This window comes from Bos taurus, chromosome 12 (genome assembly GCF_002263795.3).
Source record: "Bos taurus isolate L1 Dominette 01449 registration number 42190680 breed Hereford chromosome 12, ARS-UCD2.0, whole genome shotgun sequence".
NCBI lineage: Eukaryota > Metazoa > Chordata > Mammalia > Artiodactyla > Bovidae > Bos > Bos taurus.
This window is the reverse complement of record NC_037339.1, coordinates 271,031-291,497: the sequence shown is the minus strand read 5'-3', so window position 1 is coordinate 291,497 and position 20,467 is coordinate 271,031.

The window sequence follows — 20,467 nt, the reverse complement described above, 5'->3', positions numbered from 1 at the left end:
ACTGAGTGACTGATCTGATCTGATCTGATCTTGCGTGTGAGATGAGTGCAATTGTGTGATAGTTTAAGCATTTTTTTGGCATTGCCTTTCTTTGGGATTGGAATGAAAACTGACATTTACCAGTCCTGTGGCCAATGCTGAGTTTTCCAATTTCGCTGGCATATTGTGTGCAGCACTTTCACAGCATCATTTTTTAGTATTTGAAATGATCAACTGGAATTTCATCACCTCCACTAGCTTTGTTTGTAGTGATGCTTCCTAAATCCCACTTGACTTCACATTCCAGGATGTCTGGCTCTAGGTGAGTGATCACACCATCGTGATTATCCGGGTCATGAAGATGTTTTTAGTACAGTTCTTCTGTGTATTCTTGCCACCTCTTCTTAATATCACCTGCTTCTGTTAGGTCCCTACCATTTCTTTCCTTTATTGAGCCCATCTTTGCATGAAATGTTCCCTTGGGATCTCTAATTATCTTGAAAAGATCTCTAGTCTTTCCCATTCTATTGTTTTCCTCTATTTCTTTGCATTGATTGCTGAGGAAGGCTTTCTTATCTCTCCTTGTTATTCTTTGGAACTCTGCATTCAGATAGGTATATCTTTCCTTTTCTCCTTTGCTTTTCACTTCCCTTCTTTTCACAGCTATTTTTAAGGCCTCCTCAGACAGCCATTTTGCTTTTTTGCGTTTCTTTTTCTTGGGAATGGTCTTGATTCCTGTCTCCTGTACAATGTCATGAACCTCCAACCACAGCTCATCAGGCACTCTATCAAATCTAGTCCCTTAAATCTATTTCTCACTTCCACTGTATAGTCATAAAGGATCTGATTTCAGTCATACCTGAATGGTATAATGGTTTTCTCCATTTTCTTCAGTTTGAGTCTGAATTTGCCAATAAAGAGTTCATGATCTGAGCCACAGTCATTTAGACAATATAAATTTCTGTAACATGTGCAATGTTCCATAAAAACAAAACAAAACAAAATACTATTCTACCACTGTATTATATGGTCCAGAGGAACAAATTTTGTTTGAAATGCCTTTGGTTATGCACACAAGATTGCTGTTTGGACTCAGGGGTTTCTCCTTAGAAATTCATGTTGATGTATGGCAAAACCAATACTATATTGTAAAGTAATTAGCCTCCAATTAAAATAAATTAATTTATGTTAAAAAAAAAAAAAAGAAATTTGTAGTAATGTGATCCCTTACCCAGCTGATAGTAACTATTTGGGATTTTTTTGTTTGTTTATTTGTTTGTTTTTGAGAAACAACTCTTGCCTCCTCAGGGCCCTAGGAGAGACAGAATACTTGACCATACAGACTAAAATTACCATTTGACCTGAGCTGCCTATCATGACTTAGGTATTCTGTGATCTTTCAAACCTTAAAGGTGTATGTGTACAGCAATAGTCCATCATCAAACAGATGTGGTATATACAAGATTTGGCTTGGGTAGGTCTTAAATTTGTAAATAGTTTGCATAGCCTATGTTCCAGATGCCCATATCTCATCCTCCTACTTTGTTGCCTCTTTCTTGTCAATCTATACCTGTGATTTTGTAGAATATTCAGTTGAATATTGTGGGATAATTCTCCATGGATCTCTTATACTGCTACGTGTCTTTTGAGCAAAAGAGCTGACTTGTTTTACTCTACTTTACCTTTTGAAGGATATTTGTAAAGCATAGAGCCTTGGAAGAGAAAGATAGCATCTCCCTCTGGAGAACATGACAAGCTTAATTACAGTCCAGTATAATAAAGATGAGCTTTCTCTGGTGGCTCAGTCAGTAAAGAATCTGCCTGCAGTGCAGGAGACCTGGGTTCAGTCCCTTGGTTGGGAAGATCCCTTGGAGGAGGACATGGCACCCACTCCAGTATTCTTACCTGGAGAATTGCCATAGACAGAGGAGCCTGGCAGGCTGCAGTCCATGCAGTCACAGACAGTTGGACATAACTGAGCGACTAAGCACACTGCACACCCATAATAAAAATAATGTCAGGGCAAAAAATAGACCAACAGAATAAGAGCTTGGGTTTCCTAAACTTGTTTATTTTCTATTGTAATACAGGCTATAATATATTCAGTCAATATCTGATCCCCTTTGAATCACTTTGTGGGAATTGGATTTCAGTGAACCAGCATGATTGCTGATACTCTGGCTATTGCTACTTTTGTGACTAGTAACTCTTTATCTTTGACTCAATTCTTTATCTTTGACTGAGTACATTAATTCTTCTTTCCTGTATCCATCAAACCGTGGCAGACTAGCTTGTTAACTTGCAAACAGAGGAAACTTTCAGATTCTTCATAGGCACTGTGAGTTTTATCCATGAGAATGAAGTGATGACAGAGGCATGGCTTTCTAGAAGAAAAAGGATGACTATTTGAGCTGACATAAGGAACACAAAATTTGCATTTGGAGCTGTTAGCAAATGTTCTTTTCTAAGTGGTGAGTGACTGGAAGTGCTATTAAGAGTTCCTCAGTTCTGTACCTATTAATGCATGTTTAAAGGATGCATATGGGAAAAAGAATTGAAAAAGGCCACCCAAATGGTGATTTGATTGCTGCTCACTCTCCTTCAGGCAGGAGGAAAGAGCTATGTTTTTATGACAGCAGGAACACAAGTTCTGCAGTCCCAGATGAAGGATAAGATGACTATAGCTATTGAGTCAAGAAGTCCCCAAAAATAAAATACATGGTGCTAGGAATGAAGATGTAGAACATTAGATGGACAAAAAACATTAGAAATTTCTTTAGTTGAGCTATGTGGACAGCTTCTCACAGGAGAAATTAAACACAATGCCTTATTTATTAGAATGACATGACCCCATCATTTCTACCTGCTCTACCTTGATATTACTACTTCAAGGAAAAAGATGCTTATGGATGAGAAAGAGTTTATATTTAGAATGTTTTCAGTTATACTAGACATTGTACTATCATCTTACATGGAATCAGGCCTTTGCTGATTTATTCAGCAAATGAACCCTGGTGCACAATTTATTCCATAACAGAGACTGTTCATTTCTACACTACATACAGTACCCCCAAACAAGAGACAGCTTAAATATTAAAATGGTTAGTTGCATGTATTGTGTTTTTACCTTAGTAGGGTCCATGGGACATTGCTGCTGCTGCTAAGTTGCTTCAGTCCTGTCCGATTCTGTGTGACCCCATAGACGGCAGCCCACCAGGCTCCACCATCCCTGGGATTCTCCAGGCAAGAACACTGGAGTGGGTTGCCATTTCCTTCTCCAATGCATGAAAGTGAAAAGTGAAAGTGAAGTCGCTCAGTCGTGTCCGACTCTTAGCAACCCTATGGACTGCAGCCTACCAGTCTCTTCCGTCCATAGGATTTTCCAGGCAAGAGTACTGGAGTGGGGTGTCATTGCCTTCTCCCCATGGGACACTATATGGCAATAAATATAAAATATTCTATTTCTTCATCTGTGCTATGATTACACAGATGTGGACACTTGATAAATATTCATTCAGTTTTATGCTAATGATTTGGGGGCTTTTCTTATACCTATATTAAAATGTACTTTAGTAAAAAGTTATTTTAAAACAAACAGCAAAAATTAGGGAAGTATCTTTCTCTTAGGAGGAGTAAGTTCTACTGTCATTGAGATTCTGGTTTTCAGTGAGCCAACTTAATATCTAATAATAAAGCAAAATCTCTATGTAAAAGTTTAAATATTAAGAATTCATCAATTGAAAATGAATAAAACCAAACACAACAACAGCAACTTTAGTTGTGTCTTCCTTAGAAGACACTTCTCTTTCAGACACAACATTTTTATAAAAAAATGTTCACTATCTACAAACATTACAACTATATTCTGCTTCTATAGAGATGCTTAGCTTTCTTACATCATGTCTTTTAAAAAGAAACTTGTATTGTTGAAAATACATTTTTTTTTCCTTCTGAGTTTTACAAAGTGTAGCAAGTCTTCAAAACTCATACATATGACTCCTTTTCCCCTACAGTCTTCTCATATCATTTCAGTCAGAAGACAACTTCCATGGCTCTCCCTGGCACTAACTAGATTTTGTTTGATAGTATAAGTGTTTTAAATATTCCTAGTATCTTTAATAATGTTATATAAAAATTATTATGGGCACAAAGTAATCTTTGGAGCAAAGAAAATAATTCAGTGAAGTGAAGTGAAAGTTGCTGAGTCATGTCTGACTCTTTGTAATCCCATGAGCTATACAGTACATGGAATTCTCCAGGCCAGAATACTGGAGTGGGTAGCCTTTCACTTCTCCAGGGGATCTTCCCAACTCAGGGATCAAATCCAGGTCTCCCATACTGCAGGCGGATTCTTTACCAGTTGAGCCACAAGTGAAGCCCAAAGAATTCAGTAAGAGTCATTCAAATAAGTCAGTTAAATTTTGAATATAAATTAGCTTAAAGTTGGCATAGGAATTTGCTCAGGAAATCAGATTTAATGAATATAAATTTTAATTGAGGATTCCCATGTTTTTTTGCTTTTTAAAACATGGTAGCATCTTATACATCTTCTAGTAGTCCCTAGAACTCTAAGAATGATTACTTTAAAGGATTAAAAATATAGAAGCGAGAAAATACTGAATATAACTGGCCAAGCATACTTAATTCTGAAGGCTCTCTGTTTTTGACTAGTGTTCAAATTTGATAGTTCTGAATTTTCTGTTTTGTGTGTATGCATATATTTGAAATGATGAAGTCAATATTTGCCTTTTCAGAAGTCTTTTAAAGTGTATGTCAATTTTATTTCATCAGAATTAGCTACAGTAAAAGATTTAGTGAGGTTTCCACAATGCTACATAAATATAGAAGATTATCTAGTTCTACAGAGTTGTTGTTTTTATATATAAGAACACTTTTAGAAGGGAAAATTAATTTTTTGAAATAGAATCAAATGAGCAAAGACAATGTTTGTGTGTTTTCTCCTTACTAAGTAAGAAGAAATAGGATATTACTTCACTTTTAAATATATGAGACTCAAACAGCTTTTTAAAAATATTTCTGAAATTGTTGGAGAAAGAGACTTTATACTTAATAAATATTTTCAACTAATAAGAAAATTTTAAAGACTCTTAAGTACTTTGTATTCAAGGGTCTTATTGTGATAAATATTGAGTAATATACCTAAATAAGGTTTTCAAATCATTTTCATAATCTCATCGATCTATATAACATTTCTAGGGGGATTTTTTCACAAAGTATTAACTATTTTTCTAAGATACATAGAGTATAAAAAAGTTGATCTTTTTTTATTTGTAATTTCCCATAAACTTGCAAATTTTTTTAAATTTTATTTTTAAACTTTATAATATTTTATTGGTTCTGCCATATATCAAAATGAATCCGCCACATGCGTACATGTGTTCCCCATCCTGAACCCTCCTCCCTCCTCTCTCCCCGTACCATCCCTCTGGGTCGTCCCAGTGCAACAGCCCCAAGCATCCAGTATCGTGCATCGAACCTGGACTGGCGACTCATTTCATATATGATATTATACATAAAAGTTCTGATGTTTATTGTAACAAAAGACTGCCCATAAACTCCATTTTCCTCTCTGTTGCTTCTAACAATAATAGAGATGCATTTTGGGGGGTTACTACATTTTGATTCTTTATAACTGATTGGATGGTTGTCTGTCAGTTGAGCCATTCGTTTCCTGTACTTATTTTATGTCTTGTTTAATAATACTGACTCCACCATGCACATGGAGTTGTGTGTTCAACCATATGTAAAACAAGCAAACAAAAACTCAGAATAATTCAATCCAAGTCATGTAGACTTATAGTCATCAAATCTTTGATGTTAAAGAAAGGTTCTGAGAGAAATAGTAGAGGAAGTACAACTATATGTAGCAAAGAAAACTTCATTTAAACACGAATTAGAGAATGACCTAATCACTGTTTTACAAGCTTTGCACAATATTCACAAAATAAAATATGGCTTGAACAAAAGCAATAAAGAAAGGCAGGGTGTTCTTCATAGATTTCCCTCACAAACATATTTAAGTTTTGATAAATAACTGGAAGATTATTTTACAATGGTCCTATGACTGCAACTTGAAGGATTTACAAACAGGGTCCATCAGGAGTGGAGAGGCTAGAAGAACAATTGCAGTGGAGAGGACCCCCCTCCCCTTTTATTTTTTTCTCTCTCTCTCTAATTTGCCTTGTTAATTAGAAGAGATGAGTCCCAGATGTAAGCCTATTTGATGGGCTCAGAGCAGAGGTGAATATCTGCAGAAAACTAAGCATTGACCTAGAAACAAAAAGGAAAATTAAAACACACACACACACACACACACACACATATGAGTTGAGGGATTTATTTTAGTTTGCCTTCTAATCAAAGCAACTTACTTACCCAGAAGCAGGGAACAAACTAGCATTTGTATAGCAGATGGCATAAGGTACAGAAATACATTTATACAGCAAAAGTATCTCCATGTTATAACTGTCCATATTCTCAGTTCCCTCTATAATAACCTTTGGAAATTGAGTTATAAAACTAAAATAAATGTCATCAAAGCCCTACCGTTCAAACAAATTACAAGGGAAATAGTCAATTAGAATATGGAAAAAAAATGGATGAGCAAGTAGATTCTACCCACATGGGTAAAGGCCATAGTTGGCCCAGAATAATCTATAATACAAAATTGGTTCAATGAGGTTTATACAATGATACGTCATCAGAGAAAATTGTCTAGTTCTGCAGATAGGTTGTGTTAATATATAAAATAAAACAACTTTTCAAATAGAATACCTGTTTTAAATGCATAAATAAAATAGTTGGTGATCATGTTACAAAAGGATCCTTTACAGACCATATTATAAAAGCAGATACATATTAAATATCTAATTACGAGACCAGAGTTGTAAAAATTCATATTTTTTTAATTACAAATTTGAAAATATTTTTAAGTATCATGATTTTTAAGCTACTCCAGGTCATTTGATATACAGCCAGGTGGCACAAATTGAGTTCTACTCCCTTCCATTAATAAACCCATAGTAATTTCTTACAACTGAACAGAAAATTCCTTGTGAAGGTGTTAACCAATATGGTTATGTGGTGGTCATTATACTGCTTTACTGTGATGGTAATCTCACAACTTAAATTTCACAGATAGACTGCTGCTGCTGCTGCCTGCTAAGTCGCTTCATCCGTGTCCGAGTCTGTGCAACCCCATAGACGGCAGCCCACCAGGCTCCTCTGTCCCTGGGATTCTCCAGGCAAGAACATTGGAGTGGGTTGCCAGTGGAAACAATGGCTGATTTTATTTTGGGGGGGGGGGCGCTCCAAAATCACTGCATATGATTGCAGCCATGAAATTAAAAGATGCTTACTTCATGGAAGGAAAATTATGACCATCCTAGACAGCATATTAAAAAGTAGAGACATTGCTTTGTCAGCAAAGGTCCATCTAGTCAAGCCTATGATTTTTCCAGTGGTCATGTATGGATGTGAGAGTTGGATTATAAGTAAATCTGAGTGCTGAAGAATTGATGCTTTTGAACTGTGGGTTGAGAGTCCCTTGGACTGCAAGGAGATCCACACAGTCTGGAAGGACTGATGCTGAAGTTGAAACTCCAATATTTTGGCCACCTGATGCAAAGAGCTGACTCATTTGAAAAGACTCTGATGCTGGGAAAGATTGAGGGCAGGAGGAGAAGGGGATGACAGAGGATGAGATGATTGGATGCTATCACTGACTCAATGGACATGGGTTTGTGCGGACTCCAGGAGTTGGTGATGGACAAGGAGGGGTGGCATACTGTGGTTCATGGGGTCGCAAAGAGTCGGATACAACTCAGCGACTGAATTGAACTGATGGGACCAGATGCCATGATCTTAGTTTTCTGAGTATTGAATTTTAAGCCAACTTTTTCATTCTCCTCTTTCACTTTCATCAAGAGGCTCTTTAGTTCTTCTTCTCTTTCTACCATAAGGGTGGTGTCATCTGTGTATCTGAGGTTATTGATATTTCCCCTGGCAATCTTGACTTCAGCTTGTGCTTCATCCAGCCAGGCATTTCACATAATGTACTCTGCATATAAGTTAAATAAGCAGGGTGACAATATACAGGCTTGATGTACTCCTTTGCCACTTTGGAACCAGTCAGTTGTTCCATCCGTGTCCAGTTCTAACTGTTGCTTCTTGACTTGCATACAGATTTCTCAAGAGGTAGGTAAGGTGGTCTGGTAGTCCCATCTCTTGAAGAATTTTTTATAGTATGCTGTGATCTACATAGTCAATTGCTTTGGCATGATGAATAAAGCAGCAGTAGATGTTTTTATGCTATTCTCTTGCTTTTTCTATGACCCAACAGATGTTGACAGTTGGATCTCTGAATCCTCTGCCTTTTTTAAATCCAGTTTGAACATTTGTAAGTTCATGATTCATGCATTGTTGAAGCATTCCTTAGAGAATTTTGGGCATACTTTGCTAGCATGTGAGATGAGTGCAATTGTGTGGCAGTTTGAACATTCTTTGGCATTGCCTTTCTTTGGGATTGAAATGAAAACAATTTTTCCAGTCCTGGAGCCACTGCGGAGTTTTCCAAATTTGCTGGCATATTGAGTGCGGCACTGGCACTGCATCCTCTTTTAGGATTTGAAATAGCTCATCTGGAATTCTATCACATTCACTAGCTTTATTCATATTGATTCTTCCTAAGTCCCGCTTGACTTCGGACTCCAGCATGTCTGGCATAGGCGAGTGATCACACCATTGTGCTTATCTGGGTCATTAAGATATATATATATATATTGTATAGTCCTTCTGTGTATTCTTGCCACCTTCTCTTAATATCTTTGGCTTCTTTTAGATACATACCATGTCTGTCCTTTATTGTACGAAATAATCTTTGTATGAAATATTCCCTTGGTAGCTCTAATTTTCCTGAAGAGAACTCTCGTCTTTTCCATTCTATTGTTTGCCTCTATTTCTTTTTTTCTTGCTGTTTTTTGAAACTGCATACAAATGGATGTCTTTTCTTTTCTCCTTTGACTTTTGCTTTTCTTCTTTTCTCAGCTATTTTTAAGGCCTCCTCAGACAACCATTTTGCCTTTTTGCATTTCTTTTTCTTGGGGATAGTCTTCATCACTGCCTCCTATTCAATGTCACAGACCTCTGGCCATTGCTTTTCAGGAACTCTGTCTATCAGATATAACCCCTTGAGTCTATTTGTCACTTCCACTGTATAATCATAAGTGATTTGATTTAAGTTGTACCTGAATGATGTAGTGGTTTTCCCCACTTTCTTTAAGTCTGAAGATTTCAATAAGGAGTTCATTTATCTGAGCTACAGTCAACACCTGGTCTTGTTTTGGCTGACTATATAGAGCTTCTCCATTTTTAGCTGCAAAGAATAAAATCAATCTGATTTTGGTATTGGACATATGGTGATGTCCATGAGTGGAGTCGATCAGACTTAAATAATTTAACTTAGTGAATAGTGAATTCTTGACTTTTCAGTCCTTCTAAGATTGTGTTTCTTAGTTTCCTCAATCAGAAATAGATGACTAAATCAACAAATTGCCTGAACAGTTTGTTCAGGAATGTGAATCCCAAAGTACTTGCTTTTTGATACATATTATCTAGCATTTCACATTAAGTGGAGATAATTATAATCCCACAATATTTCAATGCAAAATTATTAACAGCCCCTTATAAAAAAGCAGGGAAATTAATTGAGCGCAAAAATTGTCAAGATTAACAGGATCAGTTCCCAATTCTCCTTGACCTCTACTTCCCACTAGCTCAGGGAGATGAATGTCACCATGGGTTTATCAAATCAAAGAACAGTAGAAGTAGACTTGCATTTTGCCTTCAAGAAATTATTGGAAGCCCAAATTTGTGAAATGGTATCTGGAGATATATCACAGATAAGTAAGAATATCTTACTTATCACAATATAAATAAGGTATCACAATATAAGTAAGAAATCTTACTTATATTTAGTTTTCCCTGTCTTCTCTCTGCACACCTTCTGGTGGAGCCATTATAGTAAGTACTACACTGGGGCTTGTGGCAAGACAGTAAGAATTATGATCTTTTTCCTTGCCTCACTCACTAGGTGACTGTTGACCTTAAAGTGAGGAAGGAAGGCACTTGCTTAAATGGAGAGCAAGTATTGCGCTTAGAAAAAGAACAAGAGTAAATGCTTTGAGTAAAGAATCTACCTGATAAGTCTGAGCAATAGCAGGCAGCCATACCCAACTCCACAGAGAGTAAGGAAAAGGGTAGTGACTCAGGTCCCATGGGATCACACAGGCTGATTGAGAAATTTTGATTTGCTTATTTATCATCATACTCCCACTCTACATTCTTAATATGCTGTTTACATCAGTAAACTCTCTCACCAACTCCACTTCACTCGAAAAATGAGGAATTCCATCAAATCTTCTAAAATAATACTCAAGATTCAATCATTTTACTTCTTCATAAGGATGATATCAGCTCAGACTGGCTACGCCTTCCTCCGTTCTAAGTCACTTCAGTCATGTCCGACTCTTGCAACTGTGATACCTGTCAGGCTCCTCTGTCCAAGGGATGCTTCAGGCATGGATACCGGAGTGAGTTGCCATTTTCTTCTCCAGGGCATCTTCTCAACCCCAGGGATCAAACCCGCAGCTCTTATGTCTCCTGTACTGGCATTTCAGTTCAGTTCAGTCACTCAGTCCTGTCCAACTCTCTGTGACCCCATGAATCGCAGCAAGCCAGGCCTCCCTGTCCATCACCAACACCCGGAGTTCACTCAGACTCACGTCCATCGAATCAGTGATGCCATCCAGCCATCTCATCCTCTGTCGTCCCCTTCTCCTTCTGCCCTGAATCCCTCCCAGCATCAGAGTCTTTTCCAATGAGTCAATCCTTTGCATGAGGTGGCCAAAGTAATGGAGTTTCAGCTTTAGCATCATTCCTTCCAAAGAAATCCCAGGGTTGATCTCCTTTAGAATGGACTGGTTGGATCTCCTTGCAGTCCAAGGGACTCTCAAGAGTCTTCTCCAACACCACAGTTCAAAAGCATCAATTCTTCGGTGCTCAGCCTTCTTCACAGTCCAACTCTCACATCCATACATGACAACAGGAAAAACCATAGCCTTGACTAGACGACCTTTGTTGGCAAAGTAATGTGTCTGCTTTTGAATATGCTATCTAGGTTGGTCATAACTTTCCTTCCAAGGAGTAAGCATCTTTTAATGCACTGGCAGGGGGGTTCTTCATCACTAGCACACCTGGGAAGATCTTAGCAAGTAATGAATTCAAATATAAATCTGCTTTCCTGATCATTCATGGACATGAGGAAAAGAACATTCTGATTTTAACTCACATAAAGATTCTCATGCACAAGGCAATAGCACCCCACTCCAGTACTCTTGCTTGAAAAATCCCATGGACAGAGGCGCCTGGTAGGCTGCAGTCTGTCCATAGGGTCACTAAGAGTCAGACACGGCTGAGTGACTTCACTTTCACGCATTGGAGAAGGAAATGGCAACCCACTACAGTGTTATTGCCTGGAGAATCCCAGGAACAGGGGAGCCTGGTGGGCTGCCATCTATGGGGTTGCACAAACATGACTGAAGCAACTTAGCAGCAGCAGTAGCAGCAGCAGCAAAGATTTTCAAATATTTGTTTTATATTTGTTATATAGAGATTATTCTTCCTGATTTTTCCCCAAGTGTAAAGAAAGTAATAATGTAATAATGTTCTATGTAATTAGGTTCCCAAAACCTCATTTACTGGTGACTCAGACAGTAAAGAATCTGCCTGCAGTGCAGGAAGAAGCACAGGTTCAATCCCTGGATCAGGAAAATCCCCTGGAGAAGAGAATAGCTATTCACTCCAGTATTCTTGCCTGGAGAATTCTATGGACAAAGGAACCTGAGGGCTACAGTCCACAGAGTTGTAGAGTCAGACATGACCGAATGACCTTCACACTCACCCCATCACTATATGATGAAAATATCACTTCAGTTCAGTCACCCAGTCGTGTCCGACTCCTTGAGACCCCCATGGACTGCACACTCCAGGCCTCCCTGTCCATTGCCAACTCCAGGAGTTTACCCAAACTCATATCTGTGATGGCATCCAACCATCTCATCCTCTGTTGTCCCCTTCTCCTCCCGCCTTCAATCTTTCCCAACATCAGGGTCTTTTCAAAAGAGTCAGTTCTTTGCATCAGGTGGCCAAAGTATTGAAATTCTTAACAAATCATTATTACTTGAAAAGATAAAATTTGAACTCTATTATCTTGAATGTTCTAAACATTATTTATTACATAAGATTAATCTGTACAAGTATAAGTACAAAATAGGGTTTGTCAGGTGGCATTAGTGGGAAAGAACCCGCCTACAAATGCAGGAGATATAAGAGATGCAGGTTCCATCCCTGGGTTGGGAAGATCTTCTGGAGAAGGGTATGACAACCCACCTCAGTATTCTTACCCAGAGAACCCCATGGATAGTGGAGCCTGGCAGGTTAAAGTCAATAGAGTTGCGAAGAGTCAGACATGACTGAAGCGACTTAGCACACATGCACCCAAGTACAAAATATTCAGTAGGGGGCATATTAAGGATAACTGAGTTAGATCTGATAGATAGAGCACCTAATGAACTATGGAATGAGGTTCGTTACATTGTACAGAAGACAGAGATCAAGATCATCCCCGTGGAAAAGACATGCAAAAAAGCAAAATGGCTGTCTGGGGAGGCCTTACATATAGCTGTGAAAAGAAGAGAAGCAAAAAGCAAAGGAGGAAAGGAAAGATATAAGCATCTGAAAGCAGAGTTCCAAAGAATAGCAAGAAGATATGAGAAAGCCTTCTTCAGTGATCAATGCAAAGAAATAGAGGAAAACAACAGAATGGGAAAGACTAGAGATCTCTTCAAGAAAATGAGAGATACCAAGGGAAAATTTCATGCAAAGATGGGCACAATAAAGGACAGAAATTGTATGGACCTAACAGAAGCAGAATATATTAAGAAGAGATGGCAAGAATACACAGAAGAACTGTACAAAAAAGATCTTCACGACCCAGATAATCATGATGGTGTGATCGCTGACCTAGAGCCAGACATCCTGGAATGTGAAGTCAAGTAAGCCTTAGGAAGCATCACTACGAACAAAGCTAGTGGAGGTGATGGAATTCCAGTTGAGCTATTTCAAATCCTGAAAGATGATGCTGTGAAAGTGCTGCACTCAATATGCCAGCAAATTTGGAAAACTCAGCAGTGGCCACAGGGCTGGAAAATGGCAGTTTTCATTCCAATCCCAAAGAAAGGCAATGCCAAAGAATGCTCAAACTACTGCACAATTTCACTCATCTCACATGCTAGTAAAGTAATGCTCAAAATTCTCCAAGCCAGGCTTCAGCAATATGTGAACCATGAACTTCCTGATGTTCAAGCTGGTTTTAGAAAAGGCAGAGGAACCAGAGATCAAATTGCCAACATCCGCTGGATCATGGAAAAGGCAAGAGAGTTCCAGAAAAATATCTATTTCTGCTTTATTGACTATGCCAAAGCCTTTGACTGTGTGGATCCCAATAAACTGTGGAAAATTCTGAAAGAGATGGGAATACCAGACCAACTAATCTGCCTCTTGAGAAATTTGTATGCAGGTCAGGAAGCAATGGTTAGAACTGGACATGGAACAACAGACTGGTTCCAAATGGGGAAAGGAGTATGGCAAGGCTGTATATTGTCACCCTGTTTATTTAACCTATATGCAGAGTACATCATGAGAAACGGTGGACTGGAAGAAACACAAGCTGGAACGAAGATTGCTGGGAGAAATATCAAGAACCTCAGATATGCAGATGTCACCACCCTTATGGCAGAAAGTGAAGAGGAACTAAAAAGCCTCTTGAAGAAAGTGAAAGTGGAGAGTGAAAAATTTGGCTTAAAGCTCAACTTTCAGAAAACGAAGATCAGGGCATCTGGTCCCATCACTTCATGGGAATAGATGGGGAAATAGTGGAAACAATGTCAGACTGTATTTTGGGGGCTCCAAAATCACTGCAGATGGTGATTGCAGCCATGAAATTAAAAGACACTTACTCCTTGGAAGGAAAGTTATGACCAACCTAGATAGCATATTCAAAAGCAGACACATTACTTTGCCAACAAAGGTCCATCTAGTCAAGGCTATGGTTTTTCCTGTGGTCATGTATGGATGTGAGAGTTGGACTGTGAAGAAGGCTGAGCACCGAAGAATTGATGCTTTTGAACTGTGGTGTTGGAGAAGACTCCTGAGAGTCCCTTGGACTGCAAGGAGATCCAACCAGTCCATTCTGAAGGAGATCAACCCTGGGATTTCTTTGGAAGGAATGATGCTGAAGCTGAAACTCCAGTATTTTGGCCACCTCATGCAAAGGATTGACTCATTGGAAAAGACTCTGATGCTGGGAGGGATTGCGGGCAGGAGGAGAAGGGGACAACAGAGGATGAGATGGCTGGATGCCATCACTGACTCGATGAATGTGAGTCTGGGTGAGCTCCGGGAGTTGGTGATGGACAGGGAGGCCTGGGGTGCTGTGATTCATGGGGTCGCAAAGAGTCAGACACGACTAAGAGACTGAACTGAACTAAACTGAACTGAGTTAGTGAATAGCTTTTTTTAATGTTATTTGTGTGTGTGTGTGTGTGTGTGTGTGTGTGTTTCCTTCAAAATTTTTTTTTTGGATTTGAAAACTTGGTAACTGCTTTTATATCAAAATTTGTTTTTTACTAACTACTCTAATAGTGACAGTGTTAAAATTACATTTACTAGCCCACTCTATATTATACCCCTCACCAACTTTGGAATGGAAGCAGAAAATACTCTAACCTCAGATGTTAAATATGTCATAAAAACATTCAAAGACATAAAGTTCCAGACTTAGCAAGTAAAAAAAATATGTGTAATTGGAATATCATTATTCATATGTCCATGCATTAGTTATCTGTCAAATATAAACCTATGTTAAAAACACAGACTTTGTTCCAATGTAACTGTTTTCTACAAAGAAAGGTCAATTCAAGGTAATACATCATTCACAAGACAGGTGTTATCCTGTTCCTTTCAAACTTCTGTGTTTACAAAATACTTTTCCAGAATTTGATCATTATCTTCTTTTCTAATGTATATTCTAATAGACACAGTTTCTTTAGTTTATATTAACATGACAGCGTTACTCAGACTTTGCTATTTATTAGAATTATTGCTTAGTATAAAGCATACATAATAAACAACTTTTCTAAATTATAGATAGAAGTCTATTTTATCCTATTTTCCTTGAAAAACTTATGCCTGATTTTTCTCTACCCATTGATTCTCATTCTCTCCACGAAGGCATGAAAGAAGCTAGGATTATTATGCTTCACCTATTTTAGCTTTCATACAGTCTTCTTTTTCAGACAGAGAAAATTAGATGACTATGTCCTGGTAAAATTAGATGAATAAATAAGCATCCTTACAATCTCGAGACTCCTCATGAAAACTTTAAGTAAAAACTTGAGTAAGTTCAGTGGAAAGTATCTATAGAAAAATATCACCAATTGTAATATTAATAACTTATTAAGTTAAAAACTATGATGAGAAGGAACAGTACACTACTACTTCTCTTATTTCTAAAAGCCAAGCAATTGTTTTAGTGAACACTGCCCATTTAATCCAATCTGTGTATGAATTAAAGCTTAATATTTGGTTGCATATTATTTAAATTTCAGTTGCTCATAAACAAGTTGGAGATTTATTTCTTTGTCACTTCAACATTCCAATTGGTATGGTAGCTGTGGTCATTCTATCCTGTTTACACCACTCCCCCCCCCCCACCCCCCGCATTGTGGAGTCCTTTCTTCATACTCATAATCCAAAGAGCTCATAGCCTAACAAGTCTTCAGAATGGAAGAGTAAAGAGGTCACAGAAGAACATTCACCTTCTATGTGAGTTTGTCCCAGAAATTTTTCATGTTACATCATTTCACTTTCCATCAGCTAGCATGTATCCCCATGGTTCTATATAGCTAGAATAAAAATCCTCCTCCCTTTCTATGTTTTCACTTCTCCTTCTCTAGCTTTTCCTCCTCCTATTCCTTATTCTACTCTTTTATGTTGGATGATGGTTTAAAAAAATTTAGAGAGTTTATTACAGTGAAATATAATTGAAAAAAATGTTAAAAAATAAAGAAGGAATTGAGATTGGAAAAGAAATAAAGCTTTCATTATTTGCAGATGACATGATATTATCAGAAAATTCCTGGAGCTAATCAATGAAAATAGTAGTCACAGAATGCAACATCAATACACAGAACTCCCTTGCATTCCTATAAGCTAACAATGAAAAATCAGAAATACAAATTAAGGAATCAATCCCATTCACCATTGCAACAAAAATAATAAAATACCCAGGAGAAAATCCACCTAAGGAGACAAAGAGCTGTATACAGAAAATTATAAGACAGTCATAAAGGAAAGAAAACACAAACCGATGGAAATATATCATGTTCTTGGATTGGGAAATTAATATTGTGAAAATGACTACACTATCCAAAGCAATCTATAGATTCAATATAATTCCCATCAAATTACTAATGTCATTTTTCATAGAACCAGAACAAAAAATTGCACAATACACATGGAAATGCAAAAGATCCTGAATAGCCAAAGCAGTCTTAAGAAAAAAGAATGGAGCTAGAGGAATCAACCTTCTGGACTTCAGACTATACTACAAATTTACAGTTATCACGACAGTATGGTACTGGCAGAAAACTAGAAATATAGGCCAATGGAACAAAATAAAAGAAAGCTCAGACAAAAAACTATGGGCACCTTATCTTTGACAAAGGAGTCAAGAATATAAAATGGAGAAAAGATACCCTTTTCAATAAGTGGTTCTGGGAAAACTGGAGAGCTGCAGGTAAAGGAATGAAGTTAGAACAGTTCTTCACACCATACACAAAGATAAAGTCAAAATGGAATAAGGACCTAAATGTAAGACAAGAAACTATAAACTTGTAGAGGAAAACAAAAGCAGAACACTCTGACATAAATCACAACAAGACCCTCTATGACCCACCTTGTAGAGTAATAGAAATAAACACACACACACACACACAAAATGAGACCTAATTAAACCTAACTTTTGTGTAGCAAAGGAAAACATAAACAAGATGAAAAGAGAGCCCTTGAAATGGGAGAAAATAATTGCAAATGAAGCAAATGGAAAAGGATTAATCTTCAAAATATAAAAAGAACTCATGTACCTCAGTACTAGAAAAACAAACAACCCAATCAAAAAAATGAGAAGACCAAAAGAGACATTTCTTGAAAAAAGGGATACAGATGGGTAATAAACACATGAAAAAAATACTTAACATTGCTTATTATTAGAGAAATGAAAATTAAAACTACAATGAGGAATTACCTCACATTGATCAGAAGGGCCACGTTAAAGAATCTACGGGCAATAAATGCTGGAGAGGGTGTAGAGTAAAGGGAACACTCTTGAACTCTGGTAGGAATATAAATTGATACAGCCACTATGGAGATTAGTATGGAGATTTCTTTAAAAACTAGGAATAAAACTATCATATAATACAGCAATTCCACTACTGAGCATAAACACTGAGAAAACCACAAATGAGAAACTCATGTACCTCAGTGTTCACTACAGAACTATTTACAATAGCCAGGTCATGGAAGCAACCTAGATGTCCATTGACAGATAAAAATGGATAATGATGTTGTGGTATATACAAAGAAATATTCAGTTCAGTTCAGTCGCTCAGTCGTGTCCGACTCTTTGCAACCCATGAATCGTAGCACGCCAAGCCTCCCTATTGATCACCATCTCCCGGAGTTCACTCAAACTCATGTCCATTGAGTCGGTGATGCCATCCAGCCATCTCATCTTCTGTCGTCCCCTTCTTCTGCACCCAATCCCTCCCAGCATCAGAGTCTTTTCCAATGAATCAGCTCTTCACATGAGGTGGCCAAAGTACTGGAGTTTCAGCTTTAGCATCATTCCTTCTAAAGAAATCCCAGGGCTGATTGATCTACTTTAGCATCTACTGGTTGGATCTCCTTGCAGTCCAAGGGACTCTCAAGAGTCTTCTCCAACACCACAGTTCAAAAGCATCAATTCTTCAGCCCTCAGCTTTCTTCACAGTCCAACTCTCGCATCCATACATGACCAGTGGAAAAATCATAGCCTTGACTAGACGGACCTTTGTTGGCAAAGTAATGTCTCTGCTTTTCAATATGCTATCTAGGTTGGTCATAACTTTTCTTCCAAGGAGTAAGCGTCTTTTAATTTCATGGCTGCAGTCACCATCTGCAGTGATTTTGGAGCCCAAAAAGATAAAGTCTGACACTGTTTCCCAATCTATTTCCCATGAAATGATGGGACCAGATGCCATGATCTTAGTTTTCTGAATGTTGAGCTTTAAGACAACTTTTTCACTCTCTTCTTTCATCTTCATCAAGAGGCTTTTTAGTTCCTCTTCACTTTCTGCCATAAGGGTGGTGTCAACTGCCTATCTGAGGTTCCTGATATTTCTCCCAGCAGTCTTGATTCTAGCTTGCGTTTCTTCCAGCCCAGAGTTTCTCATTATGCACTCTGCATATAAGTTAAATAAGCAGGGTGACAATGTACAGCCTCGACGTACTCCTTTTCCTATTTGGAACCAGTCTGTTGTTCGACATCCAGTTCTAACTGTTGCTTCCTGACCTGCATACAAATTTCTCAAGAGGCAGGTCAGGTGGTCTGGTATTCCCATCTCTTTCAGAATTTTCCACAGTTTATTGTGATCCACACAGTCAAAGGCTTTGGCATAGTCAATAAAGCAGAAATAGATATTTTTCTGGAACTCTCTTACTTTTTCAATGATCCAGCACATGTTGGCAATTTGATCTCTGGTTCCTCTGCCTTTTCTAAAACCAGCTTGAACATCTGGAAGTTCACATATTGCTGAAGCCTGGCTTGGAGAATTTTGAGCATTACTTTACTAGCATGTGAGATGCGTGCAATTGTGCAGTAGTTTGAACATTTTTTGGCATTGCCTTTCTTTGGGATTGGGATGAAAACTGCCATTTTCCAGACCTGTGGCCACTGCTGAGTTTTCCAAATTTGCTGGCATATTGAGTGCAGGACTTTCACAGCATCATCTTTAGGGTTTGAAATACCTCAACTGGAATTCCATCACCTCCACTAGCTTTGTTCGTAGTGATGCTTTCTGAGGCCCACTTGACTTAACATTCCAGGATGTCTGGCTCTAGGTGAGTGATCACACCATCGTGATTATCTGGGTCGTGAAGATCTTTTTTGTACAGTTCTTCTGTGTATTCTTGCTACCTCTTCTTAATATCTTCTGCTTCTGTTAGGTCTATACCATTTATGACTGAGAAGTATTACTCAGGCATAAAAAGAGATGAATTTGACTCAATTCTAGTGAGGTAGATGAACCTAGAGGCAGTTATAGAATAAAATAAGTCAGAAAGAGAAAAACAAATATAGTATATTAATGCATATATATATATATATATATATATATATATATATATATAGAGAGAGAGAGAGAGAGAGAGAGTCTAGAAAAATGATACTGATGAACCTATATGTAGGACAGCAACAGAGGCACAGACATACAGAACAGACTTATAGACACAGGCACAGCAGAGGAAGGAGAGGGGTGGGAAAAATGGACAGAGTAGCATTGAGATGTACACATTACAATATGTGAAATAGATAGCCAGTGGAAATTTGCTGTATGATGCAGGTATATTAGTTTGATGTTCTGTAAAAAATAAAGGGGTGGGTGCGGTGGGAAGTTAGAGGGAGACTCAAGAGGAGAGGACATATGCATACCTATGGCTGATTCATGGTGATGTATGGCAGAAACCAGCACAACATTGTAAAGCAATTATACACCAAGTAAAAATAAATATTACTATTTTTTTCCCAAAGGCAATGAGGCAATAACTTTGGTAGTCTCATCTAAAACATTGTATACAGTTCAGTTCATTTGCTCAGTCATGTCCAACTCTTTGCGACCCCAGAAACCACAAAATGCCAGGCCTTCCTGTCCATTACCAACTTTCGGAGTTCACGCAAACCCACGTCCATCGAGTTGGTTATGCCATCCACATCTCATCCTCTGTTGTCCACTTCTCCTCCTGCCCTCAATCTTTCCCAGCATCAGGGTCTTTTCAAATGATTAAGGTCTTCGCATCAGGTGGCCACCGTATTGGAGTTTCAGCTTCAACATCATCCCTTTCAATGAACACCCAGGACTGATCTCCTTTAGGATGGACTAGTTCGATTTCCTTGCATTCCAAGGGACTCCCAAGAGTCTTTTAACAACACAGTTCAAAAGCATCAATCTTTTGTGCTCAGCTTTCTTTATAGTCCAATTGACACATCCATACATGACTAATGGAAAAACCACAGCCTTGACAAGACGGACCTTGT